Here is a 19,098-nt window from a genome sequence, read left to right as displayed (position 1 = left end):
TTTCACCGCCTTCAGAATTCATGAAAATAGAACAAATATGTACAGCAAAGAAAAGGGGGGACTTAAATAAATTCGGCGCAAAAAGTAACGCAATGTATTTATAAAGGAACTAAAAAAAATTATGAATCTAATTCGTAATAAATTAGATCAACGATTTATTACAATATTATTTCTTTAAAAGAAACCGGCATTCCAATAAGCATACACAGTAATATTAACATTATAATATCTAAAAAGCTATCTTCATTTTCCCTCCCTGTTACTTGAATCTTGCCTGTTCTTATTGTTGTCTCGGCTACTCTTTGACCTAAAATAATCCATAAATAATTAATTAGAGAAGGTGAGTGTGCAGTTGAATGTCTGTTCGTGTTTACTTCGCTATGATTGGTCGGTTTTTGTATGTGGCACAGTTTAAGAGTTAGGGTAAAGGTTCGGCGTGATCCTCGCAGGTAGTTTGCGAGTGTTTGTTTTTTTTAGGAAGACGAGAGCAATCACGACATGGATGAATCGATTTTAAAATTTACAGAAGTTCGTTCTCTGAATGTAGTGAAAAAAGGGAAAATTACACGAATTTGTTTTTCCCTTTTTTTAATTTTCAGAGCTTGGTGCTAAAAAGCTAAAAAGAAAAATAAGCGAGGAAAGACAGTAAATAAGAAAACTTATTTTTCGTCAAATGGCAACAACTTTCTGTTTATATCACAAGCGATTTTATTAAAACTCAGAACTGTAACACTTTGAAGAGGGTTCTTTGAAGTGCTAAAAAATTCTATGTAATTACATTAAATTATTTTCTAAGACTTAAGCAGTCCCAAGCTGCTCTTGTTTATATTTTTAGCATAGTCTAAAAACTTTGAAGTCAAGAAAGTAAACACAGTCTGTACTCAGGGTTCTAGTCCAAGCAGATACATAATGATGTTAAACGTACTCACAATCTAAATGCTAATGTAACTTACGGTGCAAAAATCAACATGGTCAATGGTTTATACATGTCTCTTGAGATTATTGTTGTATGATTATGGTCTCTTGAGATTATTGCTATATGGTTATTGTCTCTTGAGATTATTGTTGTATGATTATGGTCTCTTGAGATTATTGTTGTATGATTATGGTCTCTTGAGATTATTGTTGTATGATTATTGTCTCTTGAGATTATTGTTGATCTCTTGTCTCATTGTAAAATTGTTACTTCTTTTGCGATACTATATAATAAACCTTTTGCAAAACAAATAAGTAAAACACTTCCTAATTAAATCTTCTGTTCAATAAAATGAAAAATGGCGTGGAATTGATGCTGAGGTCAGTGAGGAATGATCCGGAAGCTACAGGAAGCAGATGATAAACATATCAAAGGATGACCTCTTAGAAATTTCTTAGAAAAGAATACCAAACACTCTGAACTAGACTATCTTCTGCAACTGTGTGAACATTTTAAGCAATTTAATAAAACGTAGTTCGTTTTCTACGTAACCATTTACCTCCATTTCCCCTTCTTTTTTTAATTTTTGCACTAATAGAGTAAGAAATTTGCATTCAGCGTTTATAATATAAATAATACTAAAAACAGAGAAAACATTCTGAATTTTAATCGCATTAACTACAAAAGCATACGAATATTGTACGTGTACGCTGAGTTTGCTCTGCATTCTAAAAAAAAAAAAAAAAAAAAAAAAAAAAAACACTGATGTGTACACTACTTGACTTTCTTGTAGTACGGAATATTAAATTATACGCTTTTTTTTCCTGCATTTCATTTAAACCTATTTCCTCGAATTTCATTAGAGATAGATTTCTCATTCAATTAATTCAGTTCTCACTTCGCGACTAAACAAAAATACACAAAAACTAAAAATATCTATATTAAAAACTGAAAGATATAGAAAAACGTAAAATACCAAATACAGCTAAACAATTACAATTAAAACAATAATTTTTTTTTTTTTTTTTTTTTTTTTTTTTTTACAATTAAGATTGCAATTTCTATGCAAAAACAAGCAATTCGGCCAGCGGGCAAGAAGGCAGAGTTTTCGGTGCACAAAACTGAAAGTTTACTTTTGGTCTCACTCGGCAAAAAGATACTGAAGGCATAGAAACTGAATTTGTTGTGGACGTTAATATGGGATAATTTAATAACTTAAATGATAATTCCAGAGTAGATTAAGCATAATTTAATTCGAAATAATAAAAGAAGACGTTACTTTGTTGTTGGGAAACTTAGTTTCTCTAGATTGGTAACAAATCCACAATTCTGCTAAGTTTCAAATGTAAACAAATATGGTTGCTATGGCAAAAACATTAGGCTTAGCCGCATTTAAACAACTTTTAAATTGTTGATAATTCTACAACTAAAACATGCACGTTAACTAAAGGCATAAAAACCTTAATCAGAAGATAAGAACAACATAATTCAATAATTTTTAAACAAAAAATGCACAATTTACAAACATATAAGAATAAAGAAACTGAGCTCACTGAGCCGAGTAACAGTGTGGATCTCTCTCTCTCTCTCTCTCTATATATATATATATATATATTAGGAGATAATATAATCAATATTTCTTTAGTAAATAATAAAAAAATATTTATATATATATATGTTACCGTGAAAGACCGAAATTGGAGAATGTCAACTTTCAGCGGAGAATATCAACATTCACCAAATACGTCGGTGAAAGACCGAATATTTCACTACATTTTTGTATATATTCGGACCCTCACCGGTGTATGTCGACAATCACAGATATGCTCTGATGAAAGTCGAAAAGAGAGGTAATAAAGTGCCATAATAGTTTAAGTTGTTGCAATAAATAAGATTTGAATCACGTAATTTAGTAAGTTTTTTATTACTGTTATTTTATTTTCTCATTTAGAACGTACTGTATAATTAAGTAAGTTTTTAACTTCTATTATTTTCCTTTCTCATTTTTAATGTATTGTGTGTTTTAGGTTCTCGTGTTCTTATGTTCTTATTTCAAGTCTCATGTGAGTTTATTCGCGACTGAATTACGGAGAAGAAAATATAATATTGTTATATGTTCAACATTCACCATTAGTACACGGCGAATGTCGACATTGACCGGTGTAAGTCAGAAATAAGAGTATTTGGAAAATATTTCGGACATACACCAAGAGACTATGTGAGTGTTGACATTCACCGGTGAAAGTCGACATTCTCCAGATTTTGGTGTTTCACCTTTACATACATTTATTTATATACTTTTGGTGCGGCCGATTGCAGCCAGAATGTGAAGCGCACAATTACATATTATAGCAGTCCCACATACAAAATTTCAATGTTCTGAGGCTATTCGTTTTTGAATTATGCGAGATACATACATACGTGCGTACGTACATACAAACGCCACGAAAAACTCTCTTCTGAATCCATTTTAAATGTTTTATAATTCGTTTGGAGAAAAAGAGTCCTTTATTTTATCCTTACGTACAGATGTAACAGAAAAACATTATTAAACTGCATTCGATAGCGGTCAAAATGGATATTTTCGTTGAAATATTTTACCCGGAATTTTTCGTGATTACAATACTTCCTTTACTTCGTACAAGGAAGTAATAACGGTAAAATCCCCAAAAATGTAATCGTCTGCGTTTTGTTCAAGCATATGAAAACGAGACGTGTTAGAGTCCTTTGAAATATTTAAAATTTTCTTATAACATCAATAGCAGTTTGTACAGTTCCTCACTGTTTCTGTACTAAAATGAACATTAAGGAACCTTTTGAACCTTTGTTAGTGACTTATCGCTGAGTTCAAGCAACTAAGACGTAGACTCAAGAAGGGTTAAATACCCTTTCTTTCACTTAACAGTTGGCCCTTTCTTAGGTTTACAATAGAGCCTCCACTTGGACTTAAAAATAAGAAATAAGAGCTAACTTAGGACTAGCTAAAAGAGACTTAGCCGAAGCTAACACAAATCTAACTTAGTTGACCCTTAATTTAAACTAGCCGACGAATATCAAAAGGTACGTAATATACGGCCGAGCATAACCACTTTTAAAGATACTTACGCGGAAGGCAAACGCGCGGTACTCAGAATTCCTAGCTCTGTTTCTCTAGAAGTAAACTGAACCTTTCTTTAATACTTCTTCTAACGCATTTGCACTCAACGCGGTTTTAAAAACTTATTCTGGTAGAGAGATGTAAGCTCGAAAAACCAGAATTGAAAGGAAAGGTTATCTAAATTAAAATAACTATTATAAAATTAAAATATACCTTACAAGCTCTAAATTTCAATTATTTTACACTTAAAAACATTCAATAAAACTGTTAATAATGTGCCATTAGCTAAATTCTTATACAATATGAACGTATTTGATTAATTCAAAGAAGGAAAGCGTATTTAAAAAAAATTAACATACAATGATTTCTTTCTTTCCTTTTTATATGTTTCTTTCGCTCTCTTGCTTTGGTTTTTGAGCTTTTATGGCTTCGCTATTTCCGCAATGCAAATTCCTATAAAAGATGAATAAAAGTTTTTAAAAAGTGAGATCTAAAAGGAGAAAAATCACAAAATTAAATAAAAATCTGAAAACTTTTGGATTTTATATTACTTTGAAACAGGCGTCTGCAGACACATTCGAGAGCATTTGGGCTAATGCCAGATTGGGCTAAAAATATTTAAAAACAGTACATCTTTAGAATTTCCGTTAGACAGTCTCCTGCGCTGGAGATAATTTTTTATTTTTTTTATTTTCTAGAGTGTTGCCACTGCTCGTTTTGAAATCGTTGAGTTTTTAAACAAAAATGCGTTAAACTTTTATAAAATCCGAAATTCGGGCTTCCAGTTGCACATGTTCGGGTAGAGGACTACGCTATTCAAAATTAGATGATTGTAGGTACCTTTTTACTTCCTTGTACGAAGTAAAAAGGAAGTATTGTAATCGCGAAAAGTTTCAGGCAGCACATTTCAACGAAAATATCCACTTTGACCGCTTTCGAATGCAATTTAACGATGTTTTTACATGGATATCTGTACGTAAGGACAGAATAAAAGACTCTTTTCCTCCAAAAAAACTAAAAAATTGCTTTAAAATGAATTCTGAAGAGAATTTTTCGTGGCGTCTGTACGAACGTACGTACGTACGTACGTATCTCACATAACTCAAAAACGAGTAGCCTCAGAACGTTGAAATTTTGTCTATGGGACTGCTATAATATGTAGATGTGCACCTCGTAGTTTGGTTGCAATCGGCAGCACCAAACGCATATAAATATATTTATATCTATATCCACTCTGTTACCCTGCTCTGTGATCTCAGTTTCTTTACTCTTATATGTTTGTAAATTGTACATTTTTTGTTTTAAAAATGATTGAATTATGTGGTTTTTAACTTCCGGTTAAGGGTTTTATGCCTTTAGTAAATCTGTATGCAATATTTTTAGAATTATCAACAATTTTAAAATTGTTTAAGCGCCGCTAAGCCTAATTTGATGGCGGCCATTGCTCTTGTTTACATTTGAAACAGCTGAGTAGCGGATTTGTTGCCAATCTAGAGAAACTTAGCTTCGCAACAACAAAGATAACGCCTTCATTTATTATTTAAATCATGCTTAATCCTTTCTGGAATTTTTTCGAGGAAATAAGCGTTTAAGATTTACTTCGTAATTTTTAATACAGATATTTTGAGTTTTTATGTATTTTTGCCTTGCCGCGAAGTGAAAACTGAATTAATTGAATGAGAAATACTCAATCGTCTGTGAAAAACTGTTTCTTTTTTTGTTTTGTTTGCTTAATTTCTTTTATACATCGTTCTAGCTTTATTATAGTATTTGAATAGAACATGTGGCAACGATTAGATAATTCTTTAAATGATATAAATTTTGTGCATTCTGAGTTATAATATGAACGAAATATAATACTGTTAAGTAAACCTAGCGCCAGAGTGTCGCTATGGTAAACAAAGTGAATTTTAAAGAATGCATTTATTCTATTGTGGTTTATGCGCTGTCGGCGAAGTAAGTTTAATTCAATCTAATAAGTTTTAAACGAAATGCAAGAAAAATGCGTATAATTTAATATTCCGTACAAGGAAGTCATGTGGTGTACACATCAGATTTTTTTTTCACAATGCGAGAAACGTACATACATTCATGCAGCTTCTTCATTATTTAGTTTCTTTAAATACAAAACAGGGCAATAATAATTTGGTGGCAACAATTTGAAAAGTGACACTGCCGTTTATAGTGATTCGACGCAAAATGACGTTTCAAGACTAATAGCTCTTCTGGGATAAATAACTTAGAGTGCAATATTAATTCTGTATTTATTCAAAAAAAATGATAAAATGACTTGAACTCTATATATATTATTGAACTATTCATTTCGAATTTGCAAAGCTTAGCAATAACATTTCTGTATTATGCCTAGCTAATTGGACTATTGGATTTCAACTATTTCAATCGAGTTACAGAGTTTAACTCAGATTCATTAAAAACAGGTCAATGGAATAATAATTAAACATTTATTTCTAACCAGATCGCTGCCAGTTGCAAAATTAAAAGTAGTTACAAACTAAACCTCTGGTATTATGAAGCATGTAACAAACTTAATAACAACCAGCAATTATATGTTAATTAAAGGTTTGTAAACCTATTTTCCTGAATGGATAACTTTGGAGTAACCTGTATTATTAGTAATTAAGTTATGCTACATCTTCTTAAATTATAAGAATTCCTTAATGGAATGAAACAATTTAGGGACAGAAGAAGTCCCCCCGCTCCCAGTGGCGGGCCCTAGCCGTTTATATGCGTTGGTCACGACTAAGGCCGGAAGCGGTAGTCATTTTATTATGGGGGCACCTAATAAGTGGGCGGTCGTCGCCTCCTATGAAGGGACAGACAATTTACATCCATGTCTTCTCCAGGATTCGAACTTCGGCCCTTTGGTACGGCAGTCTGAGACACTAACTGGTGTCAACTAATATATTCTTATCAATATAACTAATACATTCTCATCTGGGTGGCGAGAGAGAAGAAAATAAAAGAACAAATTAATTCAAAGTTAATGGATGCATGGTCACGCTATAAACCAAAATTAGTTATGCGACTTGAATTAACTCATTAGTAACAAAAAAGAATAAAAAGTATATATACCTATGATTGCAATGTCAAAGGGAAAAAAGTTTCAGCCATCAACCTATATTTTTTCCTATATTTTGTTTAATAAAAATAGCATTCTTGAATAGACATTGCCATTTCAAGGAGAATTTTTTTAAAGAAACATATGAACCAAATAAATTCAGCGAAGCAAACAGGAAAAAAAAAAGTGGAAAAACATATCATAAAGCGTCAAAATAGCGCATGCGTGGACCACATCGTATTTTACTGATAAAAACTGACTGACAACAGGATGTTCTAAAATTTAAGCTTTAATCATATGAAAGAATATTAACTGATAAATTTCTTATATCATCAAAGAAGACTGTTAAATTCACTTGTTGCCATTGCTCGCTTTGAAATCGTTGCGTTTGTTAGTCAAAAATTCGTTAACGTTTTACAAAATATAAAACAGATAATAAAACAAATTCCACATTCCAAATTTGGGCTTCCATATGCCAATATTCGAATGGAAACGTACGTTATTCAAAGTTTGATGGCTCTAGGTACCGTTGTTTTATCACAATGCGAAAAACATACATACATTTATGCAGATTCTTCATTATTTAATTTCTTTAAATATAATACAGGACTATTTGGTGGCAACAGTTTGGAAAGTGAACCGACATTAAAAGTTTTTAACGCAAAATGCCAAAACGAAATTAATAGCTCTTCTGGGCTAACGTTCTTTGGACTAAAAATGCATTGCAAATTGATAAGGTTTTGATACATTTTATAATTTAATTAAAAATTTTAATGTGCAGAAATCCGCTCATATTTGGAATATCTGAAATTCATGTCGCCTAGAAGGGCGCCAAATGTTATGGTAACCTTTTTACTTCCTTGTACGAAGTAAAAAGGAAGTATTGTAATCGCGAAAATTTTCAGGCAGCATATTTAAACGAAAATATCCATTTTGATCGCTATCGAATGCAATTTAACGATGTATTTGCGTGATATCTATACGTAAGGACAGAATAAAAGACTCGTTTCCTCCAAAAAAAATTATAAAACTGCTTTAAAATGAATTCTGAAGAGAATTTTTCGTGGCGTCTGTACGAACGTATGTACGTACGTGCGTGCGTACGTACGTATCTCGCATAACTCAAAACCGAGTAGCCTCAGAAAGTTGAAATTTTGTATATAGGACTGCTATAACATGTAGATGTGCACCTCGTATTTTGGTTGCAATCGGCAGCACCAAACGTATATAAATACTATATTTATATATATATCCACTCTGTTACCCGGCACAGTGATCTCAGTTTCTTTACTCTTATATGTTTGTAAATTGTACATTTTTTGCTTTAAAAATGATTGAATTATGTTATTCTTATCTTCCGGTTAAAGTTTTTATGCCTTTCGTAATTCTGGAAGCAATATTTGCACAATTATCAACAATTTAAAAGCTGTTTAAGTGCGGTTAAGTTTTAAATAACATGGCGAACATATTTGTTTGCATTTGAAACAGCAGAATTGTAGATTTGTTGCCAATGTAGAGAGACTAAGCTTCGCAACAACAAAAATAAAGCCTTCATTTATTATTGCGAATTAAATCATGCTTAATCCTTTCTGGAAATTTTTCGAGGAAATAAGTGTTTAAGATTTACTTAATTTTTAATAATTAGTAATTTTTAATAGAGATATTTTGAACTCTGATGTATTTTTGTCTTGTCGCGAAGTGAAAACTGAATTATTTGAAGGAGAAATACTCAATGGTCTGTGAAAAAATGTTTCTTTTTTGTTTTGTTTGCTTAATTTCTTTTTTACATCGTTCTACCTTTATTATAGTATTTGAAAAGAACATGTGGCAACGATTAAATAATTCTTTAAATGATATACATTTTGTGCATTCTGAGTTATAATATGAATGAAATATAATACTGTTAAGTGAACCTAGCGCCAGAGTGTCGCTATGTTAAACAAATAGAGTGAATTTTAAAGAATGCCTTTATTCTATTGTGGTTTATGCGCTGTCGGCGAAGTAGATTTAATTAAATCCAATAAGTTTAAAAGAAATGCAAGAAACAAATGCGTATAATATAATATCCCGTACAAGGAAGTCATGTGGTCTACACATCAGATTTTTTGCTTCGGTAGAACGCCTTTTGACAGCAGCGAAAGCTGTTGATAGAATTTGAATGCAACAGGCATATTATTTTGCCATATAAAATTGTTTATTTGAAAGTATCTTAGAGTATAGTTTGAAGATTATACATCTTAGAGTATACCTTAAAGATTATTCATATTGTATATAGTTGCATAGAATAAAAAATTTAAATGACTAAGACGATTCAGTTTTCAAACTCCGAGATTGCATAATATTAAAAGGCAACTACAGCAATAATCATTTTATTCATAAAACTACTATACTTATTAAAGCACTAATATAAATATGAAATTGTAATTTTCTTTATTCTTATGCAAAATTAAATACATTAAAGCAATATTATATTCTTTTTTATGAGACTTTAAAATTCTAATATCCGAAAACGTTTCCGTTATAAAGATTTGATTTTTTTTAAACTTTACAAAGCAAACTCTTCACTCTCTTTTAAAACAATAATGAAGATATATTAAAGATAGAGTAAAGATATTAATTAGACGTCTTTTTACAATTATTAAAACTAGCTGCGTTTTTATAAATTTTTCTTTTTTTTTTTTTCTTTTTCTTTTTTTCTCTTATTATTATCTTTTTAACTCGGATATGATATTTGCCGATACGGTCCAAACTTTGTCATCGATTTTTTAAACTATTTCTCAATAACTTAATCAGCTCAAATTTTGCACATATACTTCCTGTGGATCACAATACAACGTAGTGCAGTGATAAGCTTTTTTTAATTTGATTCAGATTTCTTAAAATTTAATACTGAAACGATTTTTCGCACATATTTTTGTTTAACCAACAAACTAAAACTCTCAAAATTTTTCTATTTGTACTATGGATTTGAGCTAGAAAAATATTTTAAGTGAAATTTATGTGAATTTTTAACGTAATTTTTGATTTTCTGCCGAATTTTCCAAAAATCGCTCGATTTTTTCGACTACCTGACAAAACCAAATTATTGGAAGAAAAAGTTATTTTTCATTGCTGAAAAACACTTTTCAACTGAATAATTTAATTAACAATGTCATTAAGACTAAAATTCTGAAAAAAAAAATATAAAATTAAGGAAAAAAACTACAAGTTATCAAATTTTATATTGCGCTCAAAAGCGTGGTTTTTAAATGTTTCGTGCAGTACCTTTATTTTTTAAATATCATGTTCTTCACACTTAAACCACATAAAATTCAGTTCAACAGAAATATCACAAAATATTTAAAAACAGCATATCTTTATAATGTCCGATACATAGTCTCGGCAACACCCTCTTAAACAGGGACTTGTTTAAGAAGGTGTTGGTCTCGGGCGCTGGAGATAAAAATGAATTTTTCTGTACAGTTCTTCAGTTTGTTAATCAAAAATTCGTTCAAGTTTTACAAAATATTAAATAGATAATAAAACGAATCTCAAATTCCAAATTTGGGTTTCCAGATGACCATATTCGGGTAGAGACGTATGTTATTCAGAATTCGATGACTCTAGGTACTGTTGTTTTATCACAATGCGAGAAACATACATGCATTTATGCAGATTCTCCATTGTTTAATTTCTTTAAATATAACACAGGGATCTAATATTTGGTGGCAACAATTTAAAAAGTGATTCTCTGTTTATAGTGAATCGACGCAAAATGCCAAAACGAGATTAATAGCCCCCTTCTGGGCAAACTGTCCCTGTAGTCTAACAGTAATTGATCATATAGCTTCACGGCAAAAAGAGATTAAATAACTATCTTTATAATATTCACCTACAGTTTTATATAACGAATAATTAAGCATGGGCGCCTAAGTAACGGAATATATTAATCAAATCGCATTGCGAAAAGCATAAACCTTAACAAATTTGTTTTAAAAAATTTTCTTAAAAAATTTATGAAAGGCGCTCCACGATTTTATTATTCTTGGTATAAAACTGTACATGAATTTTGTGAAGGGAATTATTTAGTTTATTATTCTCATGAAACTATGTGATAAATTATTTTTCTCCTTTCAGTTCATTAATTATTTTATGAGTTTTAAAAAACGGCTTTTATAACATTTGTTTCTTACCTTATTTTATTGTCAGAATAAGCAACAAAGCGAGCAACTTTGCCTTTATAGCTTACTCGGATTAAAATTACCTCGAATATCAGCACATTTATTTTTTACATTACACTGATTACCTACACACTTCTTTTTTACTTTACATTGTTTTAATAAGTCAAACTAAGCATATCAAAATTAAGAACCATGTCGTGAACACGTTGAAAATAATGTTAAAAAGCACTTAACAATGTATTTCGTTCTTCCTCAATTTGTTGGAAGTCTCGCATGGTGTACCTCGAATTTGCGTCACGAAGATGTTGATGGGGGGGGGGAGTAAAGAAAAAATTAGTTTCGTCGTCTTAGGTCGAGGAATCTAAATATAAATGTAACAAGAAGCATTGCGGCTATGAACGAAGGTAACGTATCTCAAAATAGGTCGGAAACTTATCTCGCAAGTCAAGGTTGTAGTTTAGATGCACGGATTTTTCATTACTAAGTTTACAAGGTTATGTTTATTACTTCTTTTATTGGTATATTAATTAAAACAGAAAGGTCACGCAGATGATTATAGATAAATAAACTAAGACATATTTAGATAATGTTGTAATGACTTTAAAGAACTGGCAGGTAGATTAGTATTTCACGGAGTAATGAGCGAATAAAAAATATTAAAGGAAGTCGTGAAGCTTTTCACACTCGAAAGATTAAAAACTAAAGAAGATTACAAAATCACAATCTGCTTTTTCAGATTTTAGTTTTAATTCTAAACAAGGTATGTAGATGTGGCACAGTTATTTTTGATAGCTACAAGTCTTTAGTTATTAATTTAGGTTTAACGTTAATCTTTAGTTATTAATTTAGGTTTAATTATTTGCACGTTGGCAGCTGAGGAAGATGGTTCGGTAGATAAACCATGGAAAGTAGTCCTGGAAAATTAATAAATATAACGTTGATTCTTGTTGTGTGACTTCTCCGGTAGTCTTTAGTTATTAATTAAAAATTATGCCATTCGTTTGCAAAATTATATAAAAAATTAGGTATAACTAGATGCTTTGAAACTTTTTATCATGGAATATGTATGTTATACATAAGCAAATGTTTAATTAGCCCTGGGCTAATTAAACATTTCCTTATCTTATTTGTTAGTCTCGAAACGGCATTTTGAATTGAATCACTATGAAAGTTCGAATCACTTTTCCAATTGTTGCCACCAAATAGTATCGCCTTGTGTTATATTTAAAGAAATTAAATAATGAAGAATCTGCATGAATGTATGTATGTTTCTCGCATTGTGAAAACACAACGATATCTACAGCCATCCAATTTTGAATAATGTAATCCTCCAACCGAACATGGTACCCCGGAAGCCCGAATATTGATTTTCGAATTTGTTTTATTATCTATTTCATATTTTGTAAAATTTTAACGAATTTTTGATTAACAAAACGATTTCAAAACGAGAAATGGCAAGACTGTACAGAAAAAAGCATTTTTATCTCCAGCGTGGGAGACTGTCTGAGAAATTCTAAAGATACGTTGTTTTTAAATATTTTGTGATATTGCTGTTGAATTGAATTTTATGTAGTTAAATTGCGAAGAATATGATATTTAACAAATAAAAGTAACACACGAAATGTTAAAAAAAAAAAGTTTTTCTGTGCGTAATATAAAATCTGAAAGCTGTCAGATTTTTTTTTTTTTTTTTTCTTTTTCAAAATTTCTGTTTAAATTTTAACTAAGAAACAAAGATTATGCTTCTATAGAATGGCAAATTGATAACGTTATTTCACATTTTGCAACAAAGCAAATTTTTTCTTAGTTTTTGTTTCAGCGTCAGCAAATAAAAGTCATTTTCTTATTAAAAAGTAAAGCTGCCTAATTAATATGATGGTCAGTATGGTTACACTCATATCCACAGAAAGGAGCTTGAATCTCAGCAGTGGGCTCTTTACTTTAATATTTATGAGCAGCAAGTCGATTGCTTTTTTAATTCATTAAAGTAAATACTCAACAGTAGTAAGCATACAGGAAGGGATGCCTTCGAGGAGCACTTTATAAGGGACCTGCTTCGCATTCATATTACATTCGGAGAAAACCATGAAACCGCAATCAGCCATCCCATTTAATTCAAGTAATTCAACTAGTGTTCGACTTGGTCATTGGCATGCCTTAGCGGACTTAGATTACGTCGATGAGAAACTCCTTTTAAATATGGTGTGTATATTTAATTATGGCAAACCACACTAGGGCTATCTGCCTAAGGGTAGGGATGCCTCCGTGGAGGAATTTCTAAGGGAAACTGGCTCGTATACACGTTACGCATGGGGAAAACCACGAAAACGCCCATGCAGCCAGCCCGTTCGCGGGATTCGAACCTCGGACCGAACTACCAGTGTTCAGCGACATTACCGCTCGGCCGCTGGTGGACCTCAAATAAGGTGTGAAAGAGGAAGAAAGGTGCAAGACCTGCGGACTTCATCTCCGCAGATAGTTCGTTAGTTAATTGCTTAAATCAGAACAAACGAAAGTTATACGCCTAAGGTGAGGGATACCTTTATGGAAGTATTTCCGGTGGATTTTGGTTTATTTTTTTATTTCAAAGCACTTGATGGTTATCTGCCTAAAGGGAGGGATGCCTTCGTGGAGGATTTTCTAAGGGAAACAAGCTCGTGTACATGTTACACATGGGGAAAACTACGAAAACGCTCGTGGAGCCTGCCTTTGTCCCTGACTGAACTACCAGTGACTGCTCGGCAGCTGATGAGTCATATCTTTTTGATGAAACCTGGCTCGTATTTATCTCTTGCTTGCTGGATTATTTTTAGTCAACTAGCTACGAAGCTAATTAATTTATAATTATTATAATCTTGTTGGATGACGATGACATTGCCATTTTCATTGGAAACTACATCCATTTTCATTGGAAAAAGTGATGTTATCACATGAACAATATGTAAGGAATCCAAAAATCGGACGATTAAATGCAATAGTTGGCTAATTGTTATTCCTTTTGTTTCAGTTTAGAAGCAAAAGAAAAACATCAATTTTAAATAGTTTCTTTACATTTATCGAATTATTTTACGGCTAGAAAAAAAAAGACACGAAAACATGAAATTTGAAATTTCGTTATGATTAAAACACATAACCGTTATGATTAAAACACATTTTTACAGCATAAAAATATAGTCTGTTCAATGAAAATAACTCTGAAAACTATTATTTATTTTTCATGATGAAATATGATGAATTTCATGATGATGTTCATACACTGAACCTAGCAAAAAGTATGAGGTAAATACTGAAGAAATGACTTTACGCACATCTGCTTGCGAGTTCTCAGAATATATCTTAGGGATAAAGAAAGAAACTAAAAATATTTTCGGCAAAGGAATATGATACTTTTCGAAAGGCTTCTAGTCTGAACATTAAGTGCATTAACTTTTACAAAAGGAACATGTCTGAAAAACTTTACGGGAGAAATTACCACCTCAATCTTTCTTTGACAAAGTCTCAGTTTAACAAGAACAGCGTCAGCAAACTTCTTTTATAAAAAGCTAGATTTTGATATATTTTTAGACTTTGTCAGCTAAGAGTTAATGTTATTATATTAGTCTATTAATTAATCTATTATATTAATCTATTAATTAAAATTATCATCTCAGTCTTTCTTTGAATAAGTCTCAATTCAACAGCAATAGCGTCGGCAAACTTCTTTTATAAAAAGCTAGATTTTGATATATTTTTAGACTTTCTGAGCTAAGAGTTAATGTTATTATATTATTCTATTAACTAATCTATTATATAAGTCTATTAATTAAAATTATCATCTCAGTCTTTCTTTGACTAAGTCTCAGTTCAACAACAATAGCGTCGGCAAACTTCTTTTACAAAAAGCTAGATTTTGATATATTTTTAGACTTTGTGAGCTATGAGTTAATGTTATTATATTAGTCTATTAATTAATCTAGTATATTAGTCTATTAATTAAAATTATCATCTCAGTCTTTCTTTGAATAAGTCTCAGTTCAACAGCAATAGCGTCGGCAAACTTCTTTTATAAAAAGCTAGATTTTGATATATTTTTAGACTTTCTGAGCTAAGAGTTAATGTTATTATATTATTCTATTAACTAATCTATTATATAAGTCTATTAATTAAAATTATCATCTCAGTCTTTCTTTGACTAAGTCTCAGTTCAACAACAATAGCGTCGGCAAACTTCTTTTACAAAAAGCTAGATTTTGATATATTTTTAGACTTTGTGAGCTAAGAGTTAATGTTATTATATTAGTCTATTAATTAATCTAGTATATTAGTCTATTAATTAAAATTATCATCTCAGTCTTTCTTTGACTCAGTTCAACTAGAATAGCATAGGCAAAATTCTTTTAGCAAAACAGCTAGAGTTTTATATATTTTTAAAATTTGTGAGCTAAGAGTTTACGTTATTATGTTAGTCTATTAGTTAATAATGTTCTGAAAATTCTTTTACGGGTGGAATACAACAGAAATTCATGATGAGAATAATTATCTTTACTAATGCGCTTGAGGCGAGGAATGTATTTAAGCATATTTTATTTAATTAAGATTGAAAGTTTGTTTCCGCAGTTATCAAAACGATTGCAAATTTAATTTCTAACTTCAGGCTGTAGTAGGATTTTGTATTTTGAATTGTTTTTCTCAAAATTGCAATCCGCTGAATGTTGATATCAGTTTAGAAAGCATATGATTTTAATTTAGCATATTCATCACTCGAGTACATTATGACGTGTCGTTTACTTTGGTGGCATAAACTAACTAGACATTAGAAGACTATCTAAGGAATTATCCCTAAAACTTAAGGTAACACAATGTCAGAATAAGGGTGCAAAGAACCCTTTAATTAACTCATTTAAAGCTCACCGATTGCACAGATTCGTGGTTAAAAAAAGCCAACACTTTTTGGCTTAACTCAAAAAAGTAACGATTAACTTAAAGCTAAATGGAGTTAAGTTTAGTGTAACGTCTCCACAGGTTACTTAACGCGCAGGCTGGCTCTGACTCGAAATTTGGCTTAAATGAGTCAGTAATGGAAAGAAATGCTCAACGTCACAGCAGTCTAATCGATAGTAAATCAAAGACAGCAACGTGGCCTTCAGGCAGGCTGAACACGCTCTGAATTTACCTTCCAAAACTTTCTCTTAAATACTAACTTCTTTCTACCTCATTTGAATACACGCGCGCTAGATCACTTACATTCTGGCAAGAAGCGTGGGTTAAGCAAGAGCGACAGGAAAGGTTGCTTCAAAATAAAATTAACTGTTCAATAAATTAAATAAAACCCTATAGCGTATTTACAAAATTTTACTGTATTCTTCTAACATATTTCTGTTAAAGTGTTATTACATTACAAGTTAAACATAACCTAGTAGAACATTAGACGAAATTATTTCAATAGCACAGTTACACGAATTTTGAAACAAAAAATATTTTCTATACTTTCATCAAAACCTGAAAAGCGTAACATGTTAAAATGATGTTACATTTAACACACGCATTGCATAAAAATATGCGATAAGTGATAGTTCATCGATCTCTGAACTAGAAAATTAATATGAAAAAGTGAAAAATGTAACACCTTTGCCTGAATCACAGATTCGATAGAAAGCGAAATTAATCGAAATCTACACTTATATGATAAAAGATATTCGATACACAAAATTGGCAAAGCGTTTGCACAAGTCAATAGTAAGACTGGAACTCGGCGATTTAAGATTGCTGATGACAAATATAGCATCAAATATCGAAAATTTAGTGTCATTTTACCAAGTGCAGTCCTCTTATTAATGATATTATTTTTTTTTCATAATATACATTCGTGGATCAAATGATGAGCAATGCACCAATATATTAATATCCTTTAAAATACAGTAAATTTCCGTTCTTACTTTTCAAGAGGGGCGCCATCGAATCACTGTTTGAAAGAGTCGGCTATTACCCAAAAATATTGGAAAACTCTGAGTTATATTATTGATTTAAAAAACAGAAGTCGGTACATATTTTTGGTCTAAAAAGGAGGTGGTGAGTATTGTCTGTCTACGAGAACAACAGCTCCCGCCACAGTGTGAGTGGAGGTCGCTATAGCAACAGGGCTAGTATATTTCAAATAGGGACGAACCAAGGGTTGCCAATTCAACTTTAAATGCGCCAAAATGGCAAACTGAAAAGCAAATCTTCAAGACGGAAAATGGGTCAAGGCTCGTTTCTGTGGCAACAGACAGCTGCAGACTAACTGGCGAGAGATTTTCTTCTGATAGACACATTGTAAATATATTTTGAAAAGGGGGCGGTAGGGAAGAAAAGGTTAGAAACCTATGGGCTAGATATATAGTGTTACAGATTTTGTACATATGGTAAATAACGTTAGTGAAGTTATATGTGAAACTGCAATATTTGTTGTATAATGTAAATGAAATGATTGAAAGAGACGAAGCTCTGACGGAAAAAATAAGCTTACAGGTATAAGCCTACTTAACATTCAGGTAAATGGCTATCTGGTTAAATTGGCGAGAAATCGCCACTCTGACAATGCTTTTGGCGACTAATTCTTGTCATCGTGTTTGGCGACTGGAAAAATAAGATTACAGGCGCAAGCCTATTTAACATTCAGGCTATCTGAAATTTTAAAGTAATTTTCATTCAGGTAAATGGTTAACATCGCCCAGTTGGCAATGGTTTTTGTCAACTAATTCTTGTCACCAAGTTTGACGATGTTTGACGACGCCAAACCTGGCGTCATTTGGTGTCATTTTGGTCCGGTTCCTGTGTAACCGTAACTGATATTTTAATTGAATAACTGCAATTGATCTCTTTATGTAACTGTAACCGTATCCGGCCCTCATGCGCCTTCCAGTAATTTCCAGAAGGTACTAGAGATATGTCTGCGGCCGGGAGAAAACTATATAAGACCGGAAAGAGCATTAGTTTCTTAGTTTCGGACAATTGAGATATCCGAAAGAGCTTCGCCTGTTAGATGCGCTATGAATTGCATTGTGTTTAACGTTAAGAAGTTTGCAGCGTAACTACTGATTGCGCTGTGTGGAAGAGCTGTATGAATCCTTTTGTGGGAAGTTCCACACCTGTAAAGTGTTTCTTTTGGTAAAAATAAATTTTATCAAGTTATCATCGGTTCTGTGTGCATTCATTCTATTACGAACCCGCACACAGGATTTGATGAGTTCCGAGTACTTAATGTAAATTTAAGTATATTCTCTTACAAACAGTCCATGAGGAAATGTGATTTTTTTTAAACTGTGATTAATTAAACTTATCTTTATAGATTCATTCCACTATGCCGAAGCACACTAATTTTAGTGCCTCCTTTTTAAGCGCATAACCGCTTAAAAGGAGGCACTAAATTAGTGACTGAATAAATTAGGAAATCCAAGAGAGATATCTGCCTTAAAGGAGAGATGCCCTCGTGGAGGCCTTTCTGAGGGAAAATGGCTCGTACTTGTTATGCTAATGATGTATACTTGTTATACTAATGATGATGACCTGGTTTTGGGTACGATCCACGAAAACCAATCATTCAGTAAGCCCCTCCACCTGGGATCGTACCCAAAACCAGGTCATCATTATTATTATTATTATTATTATTAACATTTTCTGTCCTAAGGAAGGAGAAAGGAGAGATGCCCTCGTGGAGGCCTTTCTGAGGGAAAATGGCTCGTACTTGTTATGCTAATGATGTATACTTGTTATACAAATGATGATGACCTGGTTTTGGGTACTATCCACGAAAACCAATCAATCAGTAAGCCCATCCACCTGGGATCGTACCCAAAACCAAGTCATCATCATCATTATTATTATTATT

General features: G+C 31.9%; 1 protein-coding gene across 6 annotated transcripts in view; it reads right to left on the bottom strand.

Annotated features, from left to right (window-relative positions):
• LOC118182519 (prominin-1-like) overlaps positions 1-19,098 on the bottom strand; it is a 355,539-nt gene that overhangs the window by 205,269 nt on the left and 131,172 nt on the right. For 4 of the 6 annotated variants that reach the window (XM_085821071.1, XM_085821069.1, XM_085821070.1 and 1 more), the window contains one exon: positions 4,373-4,466. The exons of the other annotated variants lie outside the window; for them this stretch is intronic. The gene's annotated coding sequence lies outside the window, so the exon portion shown is untranslated. The remainder of the gene's footprint in view (positions 1-4,372; positions 4,467-19,098) is intronic. 6 annotated transcript variants of the gene reach the window in all.

The sequence above is a fragment of the Stegodyphus dumicola genome, chromosome 7 (assembly GCF_044657685.1).
Source record: "Stegodyphus dumicola isolate Sdum_Otavi_A_Nest chromosome 7, ASM4465768v1".
In the NCBI taxonomy this organism is placed as follows: Eukaryota; Metazoa; Arthropoda; class Arachnida; order Araneae; family Eresidae; genus Stegodyphus; species Stegodyphus dumicola.
This window is presented reverse-complemented; position numbering and strand designations above follow the sequence as displayed.